At 36.3% G+C, this 24,320-nt stretch overlaps 1 long non-coding RNA gene across 1 annotated transcript in view; it reads right to left on the bottom strand.

Annotated features, from left to right (window-relative positions):
- LOC123795723 (uncharacterized) overlaps nt 1-24,320 on the bottom strand; it is an 870,146-nt gene that overhangs the window by 822,819 nt on the left and 23,007 nt on the right. The window contains exon 2 of the long non-coding RNA XR_015722996.1: nt 12,446-12,603. This is a non-coding gene — a long non-coding RNA (uncharacterized LOC123795723). The remainder of the gene's footprint in view (nt 1-12,445; nt 12,604-24,320) is intronic.

The following is a 24,320-nucleotide window of genomic DNA, read 5'->3' as shown; positions in this document are numbered from 1 at the left end:
TTTTCCAAGCCATAGGGTCAACCCCTTTAGAACAGCCTGTCAGTGCAAAGAGTTAACAGCCAGGGCTTATGAGTGATCACCAGCCAAGCTGCTCTTGAGTTCAGCCCACTGGCTGCTACGATTCATTCCTGTCTCCATCCAAAGGTTATCAGTGTTGGGCAGAATAGCCACTACAGTCCAAGTGGGCTTGTTCCCCTGACTAGGCCCATCTGTATACCAGGCATCAACGGGAATTCTCCCCATTCCCTCTCTACAAGCCACAAAAGCCACCACAGGAATAGGGGTGGGGGCATTTGGAGGATCTGTATACTCTACAGGGCCTAGTAATGTCCACATTTCTAGAGAAGTTGGCTGGCGGACAAAGAACTTCTCAGCTGCAAATAGGTTTGCCATTTAATCAAAGTGGGAGTTTTGAGCCCTGGCAGACGTAGATCAATGGAACATATTCTCAATCCACCCCTTGATTAGCAAGAAAAGTTCTTACCATGACATGCTATTCCCTTGTAAGAGGCTCTACCTGGAGGAGCACATTGTATCACTGTGAGGAGCTGTTGTTCTATGGGGATATATTGAGTTCCTGCCCCCTTCGAGAGTTGGGACCGAAATCCTAAGGGTACTCTCTCCTTCTGTTGTCTCTGCCACAGTGCCCAACCCACACCTTGCAGAGTCACAGATACATAGAACTCAAATGGCAGCCCTGCTTGGGAGATGCCCAGAGCTTTAATCTGCTTTACTAGTATTTCCGCCTTCCCAAAGGCAGCTTGTTGCCCTGATTCTCTTGGCCATATAACTCCAGAAACTTGGTGGTGTCTGGGCCTTGCATTTTCTGAGTCCACCACTCATCCTCTCAGTCACAGATGTTCCAGCAAAGTCTACAGAGTGTCCTGCAGCAGAGACAAGTTTTCACACATAAACATTATATTGATGTGGGGAAGGAGAACAGATCTTGGGCTATCATCCCATGATATATCATGGGGTTGTGTAGGTAACCTTGGGGAAACACTTGAAAGATCCATTGTTGCCCCTCCCACTTGCAGGCAAACTGATCTGTGACTCGGTGGCCAGAGGTATACTGAAAAAAAAAATTTTTTTTTTTTTTGATAAGTCCACTATGGCATGGTATACTCCTAGGACCATGGCCAAGGTATCTAAGATGGTGGCAATGTTGGGCATAGCCGTATCAATAGGAAGCAGTACCTTGTTCAGTTATCAGTAGCCCACAGTCATCTCCCATGGGCCCTCTGGCTTTTTTACTGGCTACAGCAGGCTGTTAAAAGCATTATGAACAAGATGCATAATATCCGTTCAGTGCAATTCTTAGTTTCTATTTCCTTATGCTTCCCAGGCAATTTATTTTGTTTGATAGGTATCACTCTTCCAGGGATAGTAGAATTACTGGTTTCCAACTGGCATTTCTCCTCAGTGCTGGTTTGATTACTCTAACCTGCATTCATTGATAGAGATTTGAAGAGTTTGACCTTTTTGGACATTATTTCTCAATATGTTCTCAGGTGTTGGAGAAATGAACTTCTTGTTCTTGGTGGGGAGAATGCCCAATTTACTATGTCAAAAGGACCTTCCTGACCTTAATGCTTGCCCTAGGAATATTAGGGATACTCACACTCTGTAGGTGGTATATCTGCTTTTAAAAGCAGTGTAGAAATTTCCACTGATGTTGATATCACGAATACCAAAAGTACGTCTATGTACACATGATGTATGGACAAAATATTCTTAGCAGCATTATTTATAATCTTAGAAAAACCCAAATCTTTATTTTCATTAGAATGAATAAGTGAATCATTGTGCATTCATAAATTGAAAGCAAAACTCTGATACTGACATATTATTATATTCATTTATATATTTGGTTTCAAAAATGAACTTAGGCAACAAAATGCATGCAATAAAATAAAACAAATAATAAAGGAAGAAAGGCAAAATAAGGACAAATAGGGGCAATAAATCTATATAGAAGCCATTAATAAAGTGGCTAATGTTCACACAGACTTGTATCAGTATCAAAATTCTGCCATTTGTGTGAATTTAGTTTTGTTTTCATAATATTACAAGGTTTGTGTTCTTATAGCTATGTCTAACCATTTGTCAGTGCAATCACTTGAAAAAATGTAATTAATATTTGGGAGAGTTTTTCCCAAATTTTCTTGAAATCAAGACTTTCATTAAACACCTGAGTGGGGCATCTGGGTGGCTCAGTCGACAAGCGTCTGCCTTAGGCTCAGGGCATGATCCCAGGGTTCTGGGATCGAGCCCCACATCGGGCTCCATGCTCTGCTGGGAGCCTGCTTCTTCCTCTCCCACTTCCCCTGCTTGTGCGCCCTCTCTCACTGGCTGTCCCTCTCTCTGTCAAATAAATAAATAAATAAAATCTTTAAAAATAAATAAATAAATAAATAAATAAATAAATAAATAAATAAACACCTGAGTGCCAGACTCAGATTCCTAGCTCTGATATTTCTACATTGGATGACACAAAATGACATCAACATACTGTAAATTTTTCCCACACTCCCATTTGTATTAATGTTATCATATACTCTGAAGTTGTATGGGATGTGTGTACATAAAGTCTCATTAGCAGCTAATGAAATCTCTCCTTATATGGATTTCTATTTTATTCAAAAGTTATCACTATATTTGGGAGAACATGTATAAGGTCTCAGCACAGCCATAGCCTGTGCCCATTGTTATAAGTGGAATTTAATCATGTAGCTGAAATAGAATGCCAGCAGCCTATGAGCATTTTAAGAGAAAGTAATTTGTTTTCCTCTCAGTAATGGTTCCATGATTTTAGATTAAAATGACACTAGGATAATCTATACCAAATGCTTCCTTTTGTCAAGGAAGAGGTGATTTTCCTTCTTTCTACTCCTGATAACCTTTTCCTTGGACTTTATTCTTTCTAGCCTTCCCTCTGAGACCTTGCCCAGTTCATTACACCCTCTCTTTTCAACAGCTGCCATCTCCTCTGGCTTCTCTGTCTAAAAAACATGCTGAATTCTCCTATTAAAAGTAAAAACAAAAACACAACACACCCTTGATCCTTAATCTATCTTGTTTCTCTAGTCCCTTCTCCAACTGTCTAACTGCTCATTGGCATCTCCACAAATTAAATTGAGAGTGAATACCTTATATTCCTCAAACTCTTTCCTAGACTTCTGTTGTAACTTTTTTTTTCACTATTTCTTACCATTTTGATGATTTTTCCCCCAAAGTGATTCCCTCCCATTCCTGTAATTCAGCACATAATCACTATAACACTAACTCCCAAATCTAAATTATCTCCTCTCATCTTCTTGGGCCAAACTGAATTCTAGAACATCTCTACATGAGTCACACAAATACATTAAACATATGCCTAAGTCAACTGTTTCATCTTTTTCCATCATACATTCATTGTCAAAAATTCTATGTTCCAAAAGAAATTTCTGATTTTTTTTCTCATAATTTATTTCCTACTTTCTTTTCACCCCCCCATACCCATATACACATATACTCTCTCCATTAGTAGGACCTGAACTTTCTACCTTCATAATATCTGAATAAATAACTTGTGTATTATATTCAAAACTCGACCTTATTGCCTAGTACAATAAGTAGCCCATAGTAGACTCACTCTAAATAATTTTGAATGAATGCAGGTTAGAGTAATCAAATTGTAGTTAATGTTCTGCACTCTGTCAAGATTACTTCTCACACATATGTATACATTACTACTTATGCATAATGTCCATTACATGAAGAGTTTTCCCAAATCCTAAGGACTCATGGGAGATAAATTAACATACAGCATGACATGCCAGAGAGACTCTTTATCTTTAGATTTCAACCTGCCTCGCCATCTTCATCCCCTTCATGTTTGACCACTGCCTCCCACATTTGCCATATACCTGGCTCAATATCCAGACAAATAAATTGCTCAGTTTCTCTGACAAGCCTTTTTTAGCCGTAGTTATGGAACTATATTTCTATAGAACTTCTGCAATGTTCTTCCTCTTTTCCTAATCTCACAAACTGCTACTCATCCCTGACATCTAGCTCCACTGACAACAAACAGAATATTTTTCTGTATTCCTACGAGCAGAATTCATCATTCCTTTCCTATAAATTCCCAAAGCCTTTTTCCTTTCATTGTATCATTTATCATTTTGTGGCAGAATTATCTAATTATATGTGTATCTCTCTTACAAAAATACTAGCTCCTAAAAATAAATCTTCTCAATTTTTTTAGTCCCTTCTATGTTGTCTGGCATTATTGTAGGCACTTAATATGTGATTGTAGAATAACCTGTACTTCAAATATGTTCGTCACTATTTTATCCATTATCAAGGCTTCTACAACATATTTCAAAGTGCGTGATGTAAAACCATGTTGATATTGGCTTCTACACAGAAATCAAGGAAATGTCTGTTAACATAGTCCTTGATTCCTAAAATTTTCAAAAATATAGAAAAATAGATTTTGTGAGAGAAAGAGTTACTGGGGAAAAGTTACATTTCTATATTTTAATTACATATCATATTATGTTGAAGTTTTCATTGAAGTTTTTATTAGCAAATTACATTTATATAAATGATTGATTGCACTATTTTTTTCTAAGCCAGTACTGAACTTAAAGTACTGTTGTTCCCCAAAGCCCTAAAAACGTCTACAATGTAGAGTTTAGCAATGTAAAATTCTGTAAATGGCAAATGTTATTATCAGTATTTCATGAGTTAGCATTCAGAATAAAGTAAAACTCATCACAGTATGTTAGGTCTTGGAGGCTCTCTATATGTGTATATCCACATATGTATGAAAGAACTGAGTCAAAGAGGGGTTTCCTCAAGTCAATGCCAAAACTTGGAGTCAGTGACTTTTTTTATGTAAATTATGATGTTCTTTCCCAGTCACTGAAAAATCACACAAAACAACTATAATAATCATAAAAATACTTATAAATAAAAGCAATATCTCTATCACACTTTTAAAAATTGTTTGTGGTATTATATACATGTAAGAAAAAAAAGGTCTTTTGTAGCTCAGTATACGAATTATAGTGTGCACATGAATATTTTGGCTGAGGTTAAGTTTCATTGCTAATGACTATAATTACCATAAAATTCATTACACTTGGGCTAATTATTTTAAAAGTAAAAATAAAGACACATTGTTCTTTCAAATCCTCAAGGCTGGAGTTAGAATAACTATTTCTAGACTTCGTTCTAGTTATGCTAAATATTATTAGGTTGTCTGTCCTTGAAATTTAGATTCAATTTCATCCACTGTTTAAATCTGATTTTACAAATCAAACTCAAGTAAGGAAACAAATGGAAATGCATCTTTCAGCAGCATCGTCTGACAGTATATGATAAACAGCATCATTTACAGGACACTGCATCATACCATTTACATTTAGAAGGAAGAAAAATGCTGATTAAGCTTCCATTTGGCCCAGGCTTTCCAATACATAGCGTGTTAAGCAATTCAATCTTTTCAGTTTTAAAGCCACACACATCTCTAATCATAACACGCCAGAAGCAATAAAACTACCGGAATGAGTGGGGGGTGTTTACTTCTGACACATTATCACATCTCTGAGCTAGCAGTATTCCAAAAACATGTGTTATTATTATCTCTGGACTGACAGCTCAGCACCCAAGAGTCTCTTCCTCTCCCCAAGGTTTGTTTTTAAAACTCACAAAGGGCTCCCTTAAAGTATAAAATGGCGTTTCCCATTCAATGACGCACCACTTGTTTCAAAGGAAAAAAGAAATCATCTGACTGTTTTTGCAATTAAATAATCTCCATCTTTGGAGCGGAGTTAAACAAAACAAAACTGTTAAACAATGTTGAGTTTTTTTTATTAGATTCGGTGGACGTTGCGTAAGCATTAAAATTGCTCATTTTTATTTTTGAACATACTAGAGATGGTGATACTTCTAGAGGAATACCAAAGATTTGTAATATAAAAATAAAAATACAGGGGCGCCTGTGTGGCTCAGTTGGTTAAGCGGCTGCCTTAGGCTTAGGTCATGATCCCAGGGTCCTGGGATGGGCCCTGCAGCGGGGGGGGGGGGGGGGGGGGGGTGTACGTGTTCAGCGGGGAGTCTGCAAGTCCGCTTTTTTCTCTCCCTCTGCTTCTCTCTCTGCTTCTGGTCTCTCACTCACATGCTCTCTCTCTCTCAAAAAAAAAAAAAAAAAATCTTTAAAAAAAGATAAAAATACAAAGAGGAAAACTTCAGTACTTTATAACTTAAGATGATTAAATAAGTGTCTTAGTTGACACTGACCTTTTTACTAATTATGAAGGAAAATTTCTCTATGTAAAACATCAATAGTAAAAAAAAATGTAGACCAACATGTCTACTTATAAATCATTTTTATCTGTTCCTTAAAGCAATTTCCAACATGTAGTCCTGACATCCAATTTTTGTTATTGAATATAGATAAAATGACTGAAATATATACATTTAAAATAGTTTGCAATTTAGACTGTCTTCTTTTCTACAAGTCCAAAGTACAGAGAATTTTTTTTTTTCATTTTAGAAACTCTTGCATGGAAGTTAATATTCTTTCTTTATTATGCCCCATTTACTTTAATTATCCTTGCAAAAAAATTAAAGGGGAGAATGGAGAATACTTGTGTCTTAAATTATCCCTTATTAAAATTCAGAAAGAAGACAATGTGGATGATCAGTTCTCATACAATAAAGGTTGTAAAATAGGGAATTAAAAAAACTATATCTGAATATGAGTAAAGTATTATATCAGTAAAATTCCAGATTATCTGAAAAAAATATTTTAGTTATAGTACATTAGATTTCATGGCTGAGTTGTGGTAAATGTGGCAAATGTGTGCATTTGTGTGTGTGTGTGTGTGTGTGTGTGTGTATAGAGAGAGACAGATAGACAGACTTAACCAGGATTTCCTTTAAATTCATTACTAGGATAATATTCAGACCCTAGCTCTGTCCTGATCTGAAACAAAACATGGCTCAAGTCTAAGCTTAGACCACTTCTGGATATTCTGATTTTTTTTTAACTACAGTTATTATTAAATGTGCATTTATCATACACTGCCTTGTGGGCAGCATGCATGTGCATGTGTGTGTGAGTAATCTATCTAATACCTTTTCACCTATGAATTCATCCTTCAAGCATAAGCTTAAATGCCGCTTCCTCTTCAAAGCTACTGAGATCACTCACAAAGTCAAATATGTTAATTTCATATGCTCACAACACTCTATGCTTTTTTTTTTAAAGATTTTATTTATTTATTTGACACAGAGAGAGAGACAGCCAGTGAGAGAGGGAACACAAGCAAGGGGAGTGGGAGAGGAAGAAGCAGGCTCCCAGCATAGGAGCCCGATGTGGGGCTCGATCCCAGAACGCCGGGATCATGCCCTGAGCCAAAGGCAGACGCTTAATGACTGAGCCACCCAGGCGCCCCTCTATGCTTGTCTTTTAACAAGCATTTTTTTTTAAGATTTTATTTATTTATTTATTTATTTGAGAGAGAGAAAGAGAGAGAACAAGAGGGAGAGGGAGAGAGAATCTGAAGTAGACGCTGCACTGAGTGTTAAGCCCGGACTTGGGGCTCGACCCCACAATGTGAGATCATGACCTGAGCTGAAACCAAAAGTTGGACGCTTAACTGACTGAGCCACCCAGGCATCCCTTACCACCTTTTTAAAAGCTATATTTGAATAAGTGTTTGTGTATGGATGTGTGCCGTTTCCTGCTCTTGACTCTATGCTCCATGAGGCGGTGACCCTTCCTGCCAATCCATGCCTGTCTCATCAGGACCTAGCACAATGCATGGTCATAAAATGGGAGTGGCTTCATGATGAAGGAGTATAAAAATGAAAGAACACATGAAGATCCTTGAGAATCAGAGGATAATAGTTTTTTGTTGTTGTTGTTTTGTTTTTGTTTTAAAATCTGAGTGTATATTCCTTGGAATTGCTACTAGAAAAGAGTTCTAAAATCTGTGCTAGAGAATAATAGACCTATGGTTTAGTGAGGAGATAGAAGTTAATCAAGTAACTACATAAATGAATATAAAACAACACTGTAATAACTGTGTGATAATAAAAGAAACGTATGTAATATTGTAGTAGATGGAGCAATGAAAATGTATAGTAGGCTAATTTCCCTAAGTCAGGACGAAATCATGCCAGACTTTGCTGCAGAATTTAAGATAGGGCTGAGATCAGGAACAGGCTTTGGGTAAGGTAGATTTAATATTATCCCATCTCTCTGGTAGAGATGGGATAAGAATGTTTATAAGTTTGCCATATATGCAACTAATCTGTATAAAGGCCAAGGTTAGATCTCAGGGGGAAGTAACATTTATTGAGACACTATCACTATCAATTATTAGGAACTGCTTTGAAATATTACTTGTTTTTACCTCATTCACTTTCTCTCTTTCTCTCTCTCTCTCTCAGGAGTTTCAGTTCTCTTTATTTTACTTCTTGGAAAGAGAATGAATAATCTGAGTGATCTCTTCTATATATCCTCTGGGCATCTAGCTGTCTCAGTAAACTACACTGTGGCCAGTTCTGTAGTTGGAGCTGCTTCATTCCACCCATCCCTATTCCATTCAGTATAGTGGCTCAGTGGGTGCCCACCAGTCTTCAGGAGCCACGCCAACATTATCTCTGCATAATTGCCACTGTTTTATTTCCTGTGGCACGTGGCACAGAGGAAATCACTAATATCCAAAGAGTCAGATTCTCTTTCAGTGTAGACAGAAAGGAAACTCTCATTTGGGCCTTAGGCTTAGTCATGTGATTCAACCAGAGAGATCAGATCCATAGATTTGCATTGGATGTTGCACAACTTCTACCCTCCTAAAAATCAAATACCTATGGGGTATTTGATTCCCCATATACTACTACAACTGTGTGTATTCTTCTAGGGGACTTCTTGAGTAGTGGATATAATATTTATGGCAAGATTTAGTCACCCTTGATTTCTTGGTTATAATAGCACCTAATCCAGGGGGTTGGCATTTGATGGCTCATGAGCCAAATTCTATCTGCTTCCTGTTTTGTAGATAAAGGTTTATTAGAACATAGCCATGCCCATTCATTTGTGTATCAATTCTGGCTGCTTTCATGCTTTGTGAAAGAGTGGAATAATTTTCAATGATCGTATGGTCTGCAAAGCTGAAATATTTACTGTCTGATCTTTTACAGAGAGGAGACCTTGTTCTAAACTAATCATTATTTCTTATAATAAGCACTGTTTACTTAACATTTCTGACCAAAAAAAATCTTAATTGAATCATCTGATAAAGACACTGAAGATTTAGAGTAACCTAACACTTGGCCGAAAAGAAATTGTATGGTTGAGTTAACCATTCTTGCCAATAACCAGTACATATAGCAAAGAGTAAAGGGCTTAGAGATGCTAGAATTTCCCTCTGCAATGAGTGAAAAAATAAAAAGACCCAAGATACACAAGGAACCCTTGGATCCCTTATGTTCCCTATTTTTGTACATAAGCCATTTTGTGATTTATTAATTCCCTTGAATCTCTCCTTAGTATTTATTTCAACTACCTTTCCTCTGTACTCTTAAAGTTGACTCTGGGCCTCACTCTACCCTAGGGAGGCTTTGCCTGAGGGGCCTTGATAAATAGCATTTTCTGGAGCTGATGATAAAGAAAATGTTCCATAGCTTGTATATAAGAAGATCAAGGATGATCCTTGGCTAGTTGGCACTGCTGACTACAGTCATCTAGACTAAGTACTGACAGAATAATATAAAATGACATGTCAAAACAAAACAAAACATCAGAGATGTATTTTTAAAATACTCTATGAATCAAAGATTTTTCATGCTGTCACTTTCAAATTAGATTAATGGAACTATCACGCAGTATGATATGTTTATGAAATATTCCAAGATATTTCTACAGAGATACTGCTTCAGCTTTCCATGAAAGTAATCTGAATTAAAATTTAAGTAAGACCCTATTTTTATTTGGTGTGAATAAAAGAATTAAAAAACATGTAACTGGATACCTCTGTTAAGCATATGACAATACTAAAAGACTTTCCTATCATTATGATTATTTGCCAATAGAAATTCCTCAGGCAGGTCATTAACTTCTAAAGGTCTCACTTAGTTCTCCTCTCAACATTGATCAAATGATATATAAAATTTAAATTACTTACAGTTGATCTAAATAGATTATATTTATATTGTGTGGTATGTCAAGTATTCTCAGAACATTCATGCAAGGAAATATGACTGCATATAATTATATTTATTTTATAGGTGGAGAAACCAGGAAGATTCAAATATGGGCAAAAATGTACCTTTACTTCAGTTGATTATTAAGGATAGAAGACAATTGAAATACAATATAGAATATCAGTACTTCAAGTACTCTTCTGGGAGAATGTCAAATTTATGGAACTTAGTGGTATTTCTTTTGATTTAGCTTGTATTTCTAAATAATATTTTCATGTAGTCTTTTAAAGGCTCAAATAATACGATAGGATTTATGTCAAAAATTAGCAGTATCTTAATCCCCACTTCAATCTACCAATCCCCAGAGGCAACCACTTTCATATCTTGCAAGTTATTCTTTTGTTATATATCTCTATATATCTAAATAAATTATTTTATTACCATTTTTAAGTTGTTGATTTCTAAGCATTCTCTGTTGACTTCCCTCTATGGAAGATGAGGGTCTAGATGTCCTTTGTACACTGCTACCTCCCTGTCACCACCCCTCCCCCGCACTCACACACACTTACTAGACCCTCATTCTCCCAATATACCTATATTGTGATGGTCATTTAGGTTACATCAGTGTTCCCTATACATAATTCATGAGTATGTAAATGCTACTGACAGCTGAGTACTGCCTCACAACAGATAAAGAAGGTCCAGGTATAAATATTAAACTTTCAACTATCTTTTTTATTTGATTTCACGTTTTCCCCCTACTTCAAAAGGCACTTGATGTCCCTTCTGAGTGTTCCACAGTATAACAAATTTTTTTGATCATCTTTGCTCGTTGCCAGGTAGAAATTACCTTTCTTAGGTTTCTAAAGGCCTTTTTCATGTGCATTAGTCAGCACTCTCCTGAGAAACAGAACCAGAGAGAAAGAGAGACTAATTGATTGACCGAGTATGAGGAATTGGCTCATACGATTACAAAGGCCAAGGAGTCCCATGATCTGCCATCTGCAAGCTGGAAATCCAGGAAAGCCAGCGGTGTAGTTCTAGTCTGAGTTCAAAGGCCTGAGAACTAGGAGTGCCGATGGTGTAAGTCCTAGCCCAACAGCAGAAGACCAGTGTTCCAGATCAAGCAATCGGACAGACAGAGGGACTTCTTTCCTTCACATTTTTGTTCAGGTCCTCAACCTATTGGATGATTCTCACTCAAGTGTACAAAGGAAGGTGGAAAGGGTAGTCTGCTTTACTCAGTTCACCAATTCAAATTCTAATTTATTCCAGACAAACCTTCACAGACACACTCTGAAATAATGATTGATCTGGGCAGTCCATGGCCCAGTCAAGCTGATGCATAAAATTAATCATCACACCATGTATACATCCAGTTCCCAGTTTTCCTAATATCGCATTGTTATATTCTACCATCTTTGTCATTTTTGGCTTAAGTCTTTTTTATAAATTCCTTTGCTATAAGTTTATTGGTTTTCAAGGGGGAATGGAAAACCATGTGTGTGACCAGTCTGCCACCTTCAACTGTAAACCCCTAATATTTATTTAAATCTTCATTAATCGAAACTCTATTTTATTGAATGGAGAACATGCAGACTACTCACTCCTTGGAGGTACTCTTATATAACCAGCCCATCTCCAGAGGAAAGGCTCAATGAATTGCTGAGTATTTTTAACTCCCAGGAAATCATCAACTGAGGAGTTAGAAACTTGTGAGGCCACAGATGGGAAGGAAGGGAAATATCTTAGATCACTGCTGATACCAAAGGAAGGTGAAAATCCTTAGTATCTATTAATATGTACCAATGTTGCATCATGCATAAAGTCCTTCTATAGGTCCTTATATCATACCACACAAATATGGATTTGCCTGCCTTTCCACATGCTATACTTTCTAAGAACTTCATCACTTTGCTCACGTAACTATTAATAGTCTTTTACAATTCAGATATAATATCATCTTTCTTTCCAAATATATCTACATCAGCTTTTACTATAGTGACTCTCTTCTGTACTCCCATAACACCCATAAAATATCTATATGATAGTCCTTTAGTGGGTATTTAGACTTGCCCCAAACATTTGTTATCTAGGACAAGAGTACAAAGGGAGGTAACCTGCTCAAATTCCAAGTTCTTTGGCTTTCTACCCTATCACTATCCTGTCTGCTTCCCTCCCAGGGGGCTTATGCAGATGTTTCTTCCAAAGTTGAGTCACATACCCTTTCACCTACCCTTTAGGCAGAGAAGAATGCACAATGTAGGATAATCTTCTAGAAAACAATCATGTAGATGAAGCTCACACAGGTCCTCTGCCGTTTGGAAGGTTAATTCTATGCCAGGATATCCAGAGACAGCTCTATGACATCTGGGCCGGGTAGACTCCTCAACCCTGTTGGGAGGAGTTAACAAGAGAAGACCAGAGTGGTTATACCTAATGTATCAGAGCCACTGGTATTGCATATAGCTCTTGAAATTGGTGATTTGTTATCTTCTGTTTCCTCCACTCCAGTTTGAGCTCCTTAGATATAAGGACTATATATTGTTAATCTCTGCATGTGTCAAACTAACATAGGGTTTTCCCCATGGGAATGCTCTAATAATACTTGAATGGGAATATACCAGAATATGTTAGAATTGCTAACGTTGTCTCAAAGGAGTTCTTACCTGCCATGAACCAGTTTCATAGATAAATTTTCCAGGGAGGAGGCGAGGAGTTTCCAAGTCTAATCAAGGGTAATAACAGAACCAAACCAAGTTGATTAAATTGTCTTAGGAGTTTGAAATTGCGACACAAAGAGATTCTATCAATTAGCTATTGTTATTGGATATGGAAATACATGTATATTACGAACTATATTTGAGCCTTACATAAGTTGAAGAGAAAAAGAGAAAAAACAGTGCCAAGACCGAAAGAGGTAAGCTGTCATAGGAGATCCAGAGACTCCAGAGAAAGAGAAGTTGGAAGCTCTAATTCCTGGTATCTTTTCAGCACTCTCCTGAATTTGGCCCTTAAAAGATTCAATTACACTTCCTTTTCTTGAATTCTATTTGATATGCCTATAACCTAATCGCTCTCTCCATGTTCCCTACACTGTGTGTGTGTGTGTGTGTGTCTTTCTTCACCTATAATTTTAGGATTTATTTGGCTCTGCATGTAATGGTTACTTTCTTTACTGTTACATCTTAGAGGTAAGTACATTTTCTTTTACATTTATATCAAAGCTCCCCGTACCACACGAAATCCTGAGTGTGTTCAACACTCAGTTGTTGTCTGAATGGCTAGTGGATCCTTTACTTTCTCCAATGAACCTAGTATCAGGTGGTGAAATAGGTTTTTGAAATTGTATTTTTAACCTTTTTAGGGCTATTTGAAATGGATTACTCTTCTACCTTAAATATAATCCTAGTGACACTCTAAACAATAAATATATTTCCAAAAAGATGTCACTTTTTGAATAATTGCTGAAAATGAGTGATTTAAGGCTCAGGGTAACTGATTTTTAATGAATATTTTTCCTGTAACATTTAATGTATATTTTTCCTTATGGATAAATGATTAGCACTATTGGAGATGTCTGACTAAGCAAATGCTGGACATTTCCTCTAATTTGAGTTATATTTTGTGGACTACAACAATTTTATGAGCCTAAAGATTAAATGAACAGCAGAATACCCTTTAATGAGAAAATATGCTACAAAAAGTTATCACACGGCTTGTAGTGCACACAAGAGTGGGAGGGCATGCTATACAATGTCTGCGATTACAAGGGAATGGATATTCCTAAATGTTTGGTGTGAATGTATGTTTGCATGAGATGGTGATTATTTTTTTCTTAATAGCCTGTGGTAGTCTCTTCTCTGTCATTTCATGAGTTGACTACCACTAATTGCTCCAAAGAATTTCCGAAGTCCAATTTTGAACTGTTTGTTAATTTGCTATCATCCAGAATTGATTCTGGTTACTGGTGTACTTTGAGCATATTTATTAAGCTTTCACTACATGGGCATGAATGTTTTTCAAAACTGATAAATTATCATTGGGACACCTGGGAAACATTAAATGTGTTCCAAATCAAAGCTAACACAGGCAAAGCACTTGAACAGAAGTCCAGGAAGTTGAACCATATTGATCTGCTGTTAACCTTGGGCAATTTAAGAGAACCAAGTTCCTTATCTTGAGGTCACTAATGGCTCTTCCATTTTGAAGACTAAATGGTTCTATCAGAAACATATATTGGCATAGTTTTATGACATAATTTAAACAAAAGGAGACTTTGCATATTTGGAATATATAGGTTTTCACTTCCACATAATTGGGTGTAATGTGTTCACAAGTGTAGCAATCTCACAGATGTCTTACAGGACTGTTGGAATTCACAAAACTTTCATGTGGATTGGCCTTCTGAGGAATTCAGAGCCCAGGTTGGCAAATTTGCAATAAGAGTTAAATATATACTTAAATTGATACAAATAGGGAAAGATCAGATAAAATGCATGAAACATTTTCCAAAAATCTCAACACATTCCTTACCCTACGACACCAAGGAACTGCATGAACAAAACAAGGACAGGGAAGAGGGATGGGTACTTATGACTCTTCTCAATAACATCTTCATGAACTCAGTACTGCCTTTGTTAACCTTGGGCTAACAGCCAGACTCATTACTAAAGCCAGCATCAACTGTTCACCCTTTGACAATTACAATATGTCAATGACATATTTGCAATGGAATTACAGATTCTAGATTTTAACTCATTTGGAAAGACTACGGAAACGGTATAAGGAAAGACCTCTTTCTGAGCTCAGCATATCACTTACGTTGGGATGAAGGAGAGGTAAAGAATAAGGTGGAGAATACTCTATCTTTGGAAAATTTAAGGGACAGAAAAAAAAAATAGAGTACCTTGTTGAAATGCCTTGTTCTGAGGCAATCTGAGCAACTGTTGTTTTTAACTTCCCCTCAGTTAAATATGCTTCCATCACGCTATCTGTAGAGAACAATGATCTGTTTTGCTCTCATTGTTGGCAAAGCAGGAAGTGTAAATATGCTTTCCAAATCCTCCTGGGGAGTGTCGAAGTCTTCCCCACCCCCAGCTGAAGATTAATTTAAACTACAGCCTCTCCCTCTTTGGCGGGCTTCCATGTATGAGCCAGAAAGTAGTTCTGTGTCTGGAATTCTCAGTGATGCAACCCTAGCAAGCCCTTGAGGAAGGAGGAAACTTAAAAATCAGTATTTTGCCACTCATAGTCTTGAGAATGTTGAAACTATATATGATAAGATACAGATAATGGACCTCTCTTTCACAACTAGAACACTAGGGCTGGCACACGCACATATACACATACCTACCATTCTTCGAAAGGGAAATCACAAACGTGAAGGAGGGACAATCACATGTATGATTGGGAAGGAATGCTTGGGTAGTTCATACATGGCTCTTAACAGCCACTTGGAGACCTGCTTTAGTTTTCACATAGCTCCAAGGAGAATGAACAAATCACACAAAATGCTCCAAAACCCAATACACAGAGATAGTTAAATAGACATGGTCATTACCCCTTCATGTTTTGTCATCTAAGAAGAGAAGTAAAAGTTTCTTCCCACCAGAGGAAGTCAAACAAAGAAACAAAGAAGTACATGATACATTCTCCTTTAGATAAATGGATAAACACTGTCTTTCCTTGATTATAAAATAGATATACTCATTTAGACATTTCTGATATTGAGAAGTATCAATATATCCACTTAATATAATGCTTCTTGATGTTTCATCAACATGCTATCATTAAAGAGATGGAGTGTCATAATCATTGGCATCTTAAAATGAAGACAAAATAGTATTTGGGAACAATTCCCATGACAATGAATTGAGCGGGTAGACAGTGGCATCATTCCTGTACTCAAGAGCTGAGCACAACTAATGTTGGTGAACAGTGATAATTCTGGCAGGTGTCACAAATATTTAAAATGTCAAAATAGAAATATTCTATGGCTTCTTTCTTAAATTATTATCTATAGTATTCAATAATAAAATATTATATAAAGAGAATCTTCCTAATTGGTGAGATATAAAACTGATGTGCATGTCTTGAATGAACTACTCTGTGCCCAAATGTTCATCTAATTTGCCTGAATCAGCAGGAGTCCTCGGCTTGTTATCTCTGTAGCATCTGCTTTCATTTATGATATTAGTTCATATAAACACAAACAATTATATGCACATGCCATATGATAAAAAGTTAGGAAATCATATACATAAGAGAGAAAGGTGGGAGAAAATACTAAAAGTTTATTATATCCGTTTTGCAAACTACCTGGTATTGCCGGCCACATGTAATGAAATCCAAAATCAACTTTTTGAGTCTCCCTCAAAGAGTCAAGTCGATAAAGAAGCTGGAAGAAGCCCTCAATGACTAAAGAGATGTTACACATATTTGGTTAGGAATAAGCCAAAAATATGTTAATATACAGGACCTGAAGAAATTAAGCTATTTTATAATAAATCATCAACCAAGGACATTTTTTAACCAGAAGATACATGGCACTCACAAATGGAAAAGTCATAGGGAAAAAAGCAGGAACTGGCATGAAAGTGAATGTGTAGGATCACGATGGATTGCTGAGTCAAGAAACTGCAGTAGGTTGTCCAGTTTTCCCAACACCGCCTGTTGAATCTCTACATTCTACACCTGAAACTAATATAACCCTCTATGTTAACTACTGGAATTAAAATTAACAACAACAACAACAACAACAACAACTGTGGTAGGGCCTTAAACAGGGCACTGGAAATGTATTAGATCTGAAAGAGAAATTTTATATCAGGGCCTTGGTAAGACTGTACAAAGATTACTCTGCTAATTTAGCTACTAGAAGAGGGGGACTGAAAAGAAAAGATCCAGCTAAAATATAATTTCAACAGCCTTACAAGAAATAATACCAACAGGAAGAAGAAGATGGAAATGAAAATAAGGGGCTGATGTTAGTAGCTTACCACATGTGGACAGCAAGAAAGAGGAAAGAGAATTAGAAGCAATACAAAGTTTTCATGCTTGAGTGACTCGGAAGATGGCAATGGAAATATGAGAGGTGGTAAAGAAAATGGAAAAAATAGCTATAAGGATAAAATGATGAAATCAGTTTTAGAAATATGTTTTTAGAAGTGTTAATGGAATACAGAGCTGGAAATTATAAACAGGGATTGAGAATCAATAGCAAAAGTGTACCTTCAGAAAGATAAGAGTTTAAACACATTTCCCTGGGTTGTTAGCTCTAAGATCCTCTCTGCGTTTGTCTTCTCATTATTAGTTGAGATTATTATTCCTCTCTTTAAAAAAAAATCTGCATGGCTCATGATGTGTCAGAAGTTGCAATGACTGATATTATGCTATTCATGGAGTAGATGTACATACTAGGGGACAATATATGTGAGCGCATCATAAAATGACCAGCTAGTAGTAGGCAATTGAAATTAGTTTCTGTCCTTGGGAAGTAAGAGAAATATGGATGCAACATTTTTTTTCTTTTTGAATAACTGTAAGTATATTTTCAAAGTGTGTTTTTTAATTTACTCTACTATTTTATTTAGTTAGATCTTTGAAGCACACCTAGCTTCTATTCTGTTTCCAAATTTTCAGTATGTGGAGTTTGTGGAGCTTTTCATTTTGCCGCTTGTTTTTTCTGCTAATTCTTAATTCTGGTGGCTTGTTTATTTCTACTTTTGGAAATTTTGTATTGTGAGCTCAGCTTTAGCAGGGTTTTACGTGTGGGAATCTATGTGTCCTGAATTGAGGCTGAATCCCTTCAGAGAATATTTATATTCTTTTCTGTTAGGCACCACTAGGCAATAACAACTTTTAAATTAATGTTTCAACTTAGGATTTCTTGGACCATATAGGTAATATAAATAACAAATTTCAAAACCCAGTGAAAGAAGAAAGACCTGCATATGTGAAATCTCAGGAAAGATGTTATTTTCCCTAGATTCTAAGTTAATAAAATCTGCAAACAGCCTCAAGGCACCTGTGGCTTCAGCATCCTCATAACAAACGTGTTTTCTACTTCATCACTCTTACCACCTGTAGCTTTCACTTGCTTTCTTAAGAGCACAACATTTGTGGCTAGGTTTTACTTAGCATTTTTAGGATGTCTATAGTGGGAGAGAGATTTTTTTCTAGGATATTTAGTCAACTGTCTTGCTGGCATGATACTATAAGATGATTTTTGGTATAAAGAAAGATAGTGAAATAGTTTAAAGCAAGAACAGTATATAGGCTGCATTTATTTTAGAACAAAAACATTTTGACCACGTTTTTAGGCAGAATGTAAGATGTAAAACTTTATGGAAAAAAAATGAAGTATTAAAGCAAGTACCACCAGTTAAAGGGCATTGTGGACAAAAAGAACAGAAAGAACACATATAAATGTGCCAAAAGGATAGCGTATGCTAGAGTAAAATGAAAAAGTTATATTCAAGATTAGAAATATACTGTTGGTCGAGATCGTGCAGAGTTTGGAAAACGATGCTCTAGTTTTTAGCATTTGATCTGAATCTAAATAAGAATTTTAGTTAATGCTGGCATTACAGAGAGTTGGGCTTTAATAATCTTGTTTGATGCCTCATTATTACCTATGCTCTGTATTCCTTTTCTTCTAAGCTGTGGACATTTGAAACGTTCAGTTCTTTCTCCAGGACCAGCCTGATCTGAGATAGGGAGTTTGAATGTGACAAAATAATCTTAGGTTTTTGTTTTGTCTTGTTTTTTTCCATCCAGATGTATCCGCATGCTTGTATTGTTCATTGCACATGTACTCTCTTGGTATTAAGAGATGATTTGAAAATGAGTTTATATTAAGGATTCCTCAGCAAAAACTTAGTAACTTATATAAGTATTTCTTACAAAGCCTTGAATCACATAAATGTGCATCTAAAAGTATCAAAAAAAAAAAACAAACTCTAGGATTGCTCATTGAATTAAGGTAAAGAGAGATAAATGGATTTGTTAGAAAAAATGAGAGAAAAAAATTAGTTAAAGAGATGGAGAGCCAAACATTGTGTGGACTGATTCAGTTTAAGAATGGGGTGAGAAGTGACCAGCTGCTGCTACTTTCCATGAAGTCATCTTGTGAGAGGAGTTTGGATTGTTGCTATGGATGTCTGCCGAACATTATCAAAGACATGGGCTTGGGCCCAAATCTGTCTTTTACTGTAAACTTCTCCCCACTCTGACACGCTATTGCGTGGGTATACTCTATGATAATCACGGAGCTAGAGCCTCTCAGGGAAGTCCCTATTTTGTAAGACCTAGGAATTGCTCTCAGGAACAAAAGAGTCATTTTATTTATGTATGTATATATGTATATACCCTGCACTTAAATGCAAAGATCTTTGGCTTAGTTGTTTAGATGCCAGTGACGGTTATTTGTCACAGATTAGGAAGAAATCTAGAACTCTCTGACCCAAACCTAGCTAAAAGGAACTATAGCACAAACACTGGAGCCTGGGGCTTCGCTATAGTCTATTCCAGTTCTCATAAGTAAGAAACTGTCTTATCAATGGACCTAAATCCTGTCCCTGCTTGCTAAGGCTGCTGTCATTCATTAGAATAGAGCCCTGACTTTGTGCGGTATCACTTCTTAGATATTTAAATGTTGTGCCTGGAAGCCAAACCCTGGCTATGAGTTTACAAATCTGGCAACATAAATAGTCCGCTTAGATATCAAAATATGCCTACTTCCTTATCCCCTCTACTGTACTTGAATACATTGTGCATTTGTTGCCAACATGCTTTTGCTCATGTGAAATGTCTGAGTCAAATCTTTACTGCTTATCAGTTGGGAATTTCTTGTAGCCCTGCTCCTGCACAGGTTTCAATTCTCATTCCAATTTCTGGACAGTCTGTTTGTCCCATTAATTTATAATTAAATGCAGTCTGCCTGTCCACTTTTCAAATTCACGTTGAGGTTAGAGAAGAGCTTGGTAGCAGGGATATAGCATTAGTTATCCACTGCTGCTTAGCAAATCATTACAAACTTAGAGGCTTAGAACAATGTACAATTATCTCATGGTTTTTGTGGGTCAGGAGTTCAGGCATGATTGAACTGGGTCCTCTGCTCAGCATCTCAAAGGTTGCAATCTAGTTGTTTGCCAGGTTGCTCACATGGCTGTCGGAAGACTTTACTATCTTGTGGTTGTAGAATTGAGGTTGCTACTTTCTTGTTGGCTGTCAGCTAGGTGCCACTCTCAGCAGCTAGTGGCCCTTGCAGTCCCTTGCCACTTAGCTATGTCATAACAATGCAACTTACTTCCTCAAAGCCAGCAGCAGAAGCTCTTACTCCAATCTGCTGGCAGAATATTACATATATATATATATATATATATATATATATATATATATATATATATATATATATATAATCTGCTAAGACAGAATATTGTATATATAACATTATCAAGGGAATGACTTTCCAATTATCTTTGCCATATTCTATTGGGTAGAAGCAAGTCACAAGTTCAATTCACACTCAAGGGGATGTGATTTTATGAAGGCATGACTCTTTAGGGCTCATCTTAGAATTCTGCCTACCACAGATACCAATCTGAAAAACTGGAGCACAAGGAATTCCACCTATTACCAAGAGCTCTCCTCAAAAAATAGAAATAAAAAATAATAACAGACAAAAAGTAAGATACCTAATAGATACAGGTAGTAAATGCCTGTTTTAATGGTTAATTTGATATGTTAGCTTGACTGGGCCATAGATGCCCAGGTATTTGGTCACTCATTACTACAGGTGTGTCCGTGAGAGTGTTTCTGGATGAATTTAACATTTAAATCAATGCCCCGAGTAAAGCAAATCTCCTTTCCTAATGTGAGTGTGCCTCATTTGATTAGTTGAAGGCCTGAATAAAACAAAAGGCTGGCCCTCTCCCAAATAAGGGGGAATTCTTCCTGCTTGACAACTTTCTAGTTGGGCCATAGGTTATTTTCCTGCCTTTGGACTCAAACTGAAACATTAGCTCTTCTGAGTCTCAAGTCAGCTGGGCATTAGACTGGTACTACACCACTAGCTCTCCTGGGTCTCCAACTTACCGACTGTAGATCTGAGCACTTCTCCACAACTGCATAAGCCAATTACTTATAATAAATCAAAACTCCCTCTTTCTTCAGTTCTATATCCTACTGGTGCTGTTTCTCCAGAGAACCTTGTCTAATACACCTATTAAATTGATCATGTTACATTAACTAATCACCAACTAAGCATCATCTAACAAATCGCTAATTACTAATCAAGAATTATTAAATAAACTACATTATTTAGATGGAAAACTTGGTTTTCAAATAAGCATCTTTCCATCTTTGTGGCTGTCCGTTTTAATAAGATAACCCATCTGAAAATAGAAGTCAACACAAATGCTTTTATTATAACAAACTGGGCAGAGCCGACTTGGAAAAACTTCAAGAGGCCTATGGAATCTTGTTCTCTGCATAGCTGGCTTTGAGCAGACTCAGCCTAATGGTATCTGACTAGTCTGACCAAAATAAGTTTTAGATGTTCAAAGGGGAAAATATAGTCATTTTTAAAAGAAATGTTCATTCAGGGGGGAATGAAGCATGAGACACTACGGACTCTGAGAAACAAACTGAGGGCTTCAGAGGGGAGGGAGGTGGGGGAATGGGATAGACTGGTGATGGGTAGTAAGGAGGGCACATATTGCATGGTGCACCGGGTGTTATACGCAACTAATGAATCATAGAACTTTACATCAGAAACCAGGGATGTACTATACGGTGACTAACATAATATAATAAAAAACATTAAAATAAAAAAAAATTAAACAAATAAAAGAAATGTTCAAATTCTTGTTCATTTTTCAAGCAATATGATGCCGTGCAAATTTATTTATATTATTATTATCAATTCTTTTAAGCAGAAACTAATTATTCAGATGCTTAAGCATTTTGTTTAATGAAGGATAATGATGCCTGTGAAGACACGGGTGTGATGATGACCAGGATGGCTGGAAGTCTAGCCATAGGGATGGTCCTACTATGATGTATTCTATTAAGGCATCAGTTTAGCAACATCATAAACATGGTAAACAAATGCAAAAAAAATTTTGTAAGAAAAATTTTATGTTATAGAAAAAATGTCCAGCTTTATTAATTAGAACTGCTACTAAAACCAGTATATAAAATGTATTCAGAAAATAACACTAGAGTGAATTCATTCACTGATACATTCATCCAACAAATATGTGTTTTGTTACTTATAACATTGGGAATGAAAAGAAGAATAGAAGAGACAATCTCTACCTTTGTAGATTTCCAGTCTAGTGGGAGAGGCAAAAAAGTAAACAAGGAATTATACTCAAGTGTAGTAATTATTAGCATCTTGTGGAATAATTGAGCAAGCATACTTAACTTATTAGTAATGGAGGGTGGGAAAAGGAAGGCTTCATAGTAGGGCAAAAGATGAAGAGACTGCTAGAAGAACTGAGTGAAGGGAACTCAAAATTCAAAAGGTATAGACTTGAAGGAGGTTTAATATGACAAAAGCATAGAGTTTGGTGTATCTATAGTTGGGGTTGGAAATCCCAAGAAATGCAACTAGAGTTACATAGAGATTACCATTAAGGAGTGTTAAGAAGCTCACATCAAGGCCTTTAAAATTTATCCTAAAGACAAGAGGAGGCTACTGGAAAGCATTTAAAAAAAATCAGATTGCATAAGGTTAGATTTAAATTTTAGACAAATTGCTTTGGGTTGGTTTTATTTTTATGGTAGTGTTACTGAGAAATGCATTACACACCATAAATTCCACTCTTTAAAATGTACAATTCATCATTTTTAAAGAAATTCACAGAGTTGTTCAACCATCATCACTATCTAATTCCAGAATATTTTCATCATTCTAAAAAAGAAACCCCATGGTCATTAGCACTCACTCTGCGCTCCTCCTTCTATTCAGCCCAAACAACCACTGGACATTTCATATACACTGAATCATAAAATACGTGGTTTTCTAGGACTGGATTATTTCACTTAGCATCATTTTTTCAAGGGTCATGTCTGTTGTAGCACTATGCTGTAGCATGCATTGGAACTTCAGTCCTTCGTACGGCTGGAAATACACCACATTTGTTTATATGTTCATCTGCTGATGAACATTTAAGTTGTTTTTACTTCATGGATATTCTAACAATGTTGTTTTGAACATTTGCGCACAAGATTTTATATGGAGATGTTTTCATTTCTCTTGGGTATATACCTACGAGTGGGTTTGCTGGGTTATATGGAAACTCTAGATTTAACAATCTGAGAAACAAACTGTTTCAAAGTGGCTGCACCATTTTTACATCCCCACCAACAATCTATGAGGGTTACAATTCTCTCTATAGCCTTGCCACCCCTGTTATTGTATGCCTTTAAACATTTTTTTTTAAACCACGTTAAGGGTATGAAGTGGTATCTCACTGTGGTTTTTGTGCACTTCCCTGATGACTAATGATATTGAGCATCTTTCATGTGCTTGTTGATCATTTCTATATTTTCTTTAAGAAATTCAAAGTCTTTGTCCATTTTTAAATTGGGTTGTCTTTTTGTAGTTGAGATAAAAAGTCTACATATATTCTGGATACAAGTCTTCTGTGTTTTTACTTTCCTAATGGTTGCCTTTGAAGAATAAAACTTTTTAATTTTGATGAAGTCCAATTTCTATTTTCTTTTGTCTTTCATTCTTTTGTCATATATAACAAATTATTGCACAATCCAAGGTCACAAAGATATTTCCATATGTTTTATCCTAAGAATTTAAAAATTTTAGCTCTTACACGTAGGTTGTTTAACCATTCTGAATTTATTTTTGTATATGGAGTAAGGTAAGGATCTAACATCATTCTTTGGCATGCTGACATTCATTTGTTCTAGCACCATTTATTGAAGAGACCATTTTTGCCCATTAAAAGGTTCTGGAACACTTGTTGAAAATTACCTGGCATATTGTATGGATTTATTTCTGGAATCTCAATTATATTCCATTGCTTTATGTGTCTATCCTTATGCTAGTACCACAATGTGTTTTGATTAATGTAACTTTGTAA

The sequence above is a fragment of the Ursus americanus genome, chromosome 35 (assembly GCF_024610735.1).
Source record: "Ursus americanus isolate L20-20 chromosome 35, mUrsAme1.1.p, whole genome shotgun sequence".
Lineage (NCBI taxonomy): Eukaryota > Metazoa > Chordata > Mammalia > Carnivora > Ursidae > Ursus > Ursus americanus.
The sequence above is the reverse complement of the archived record's forward strand: the minus strand, read 5'-3'. Positions and strand labels throughout refer to the sequence as shown.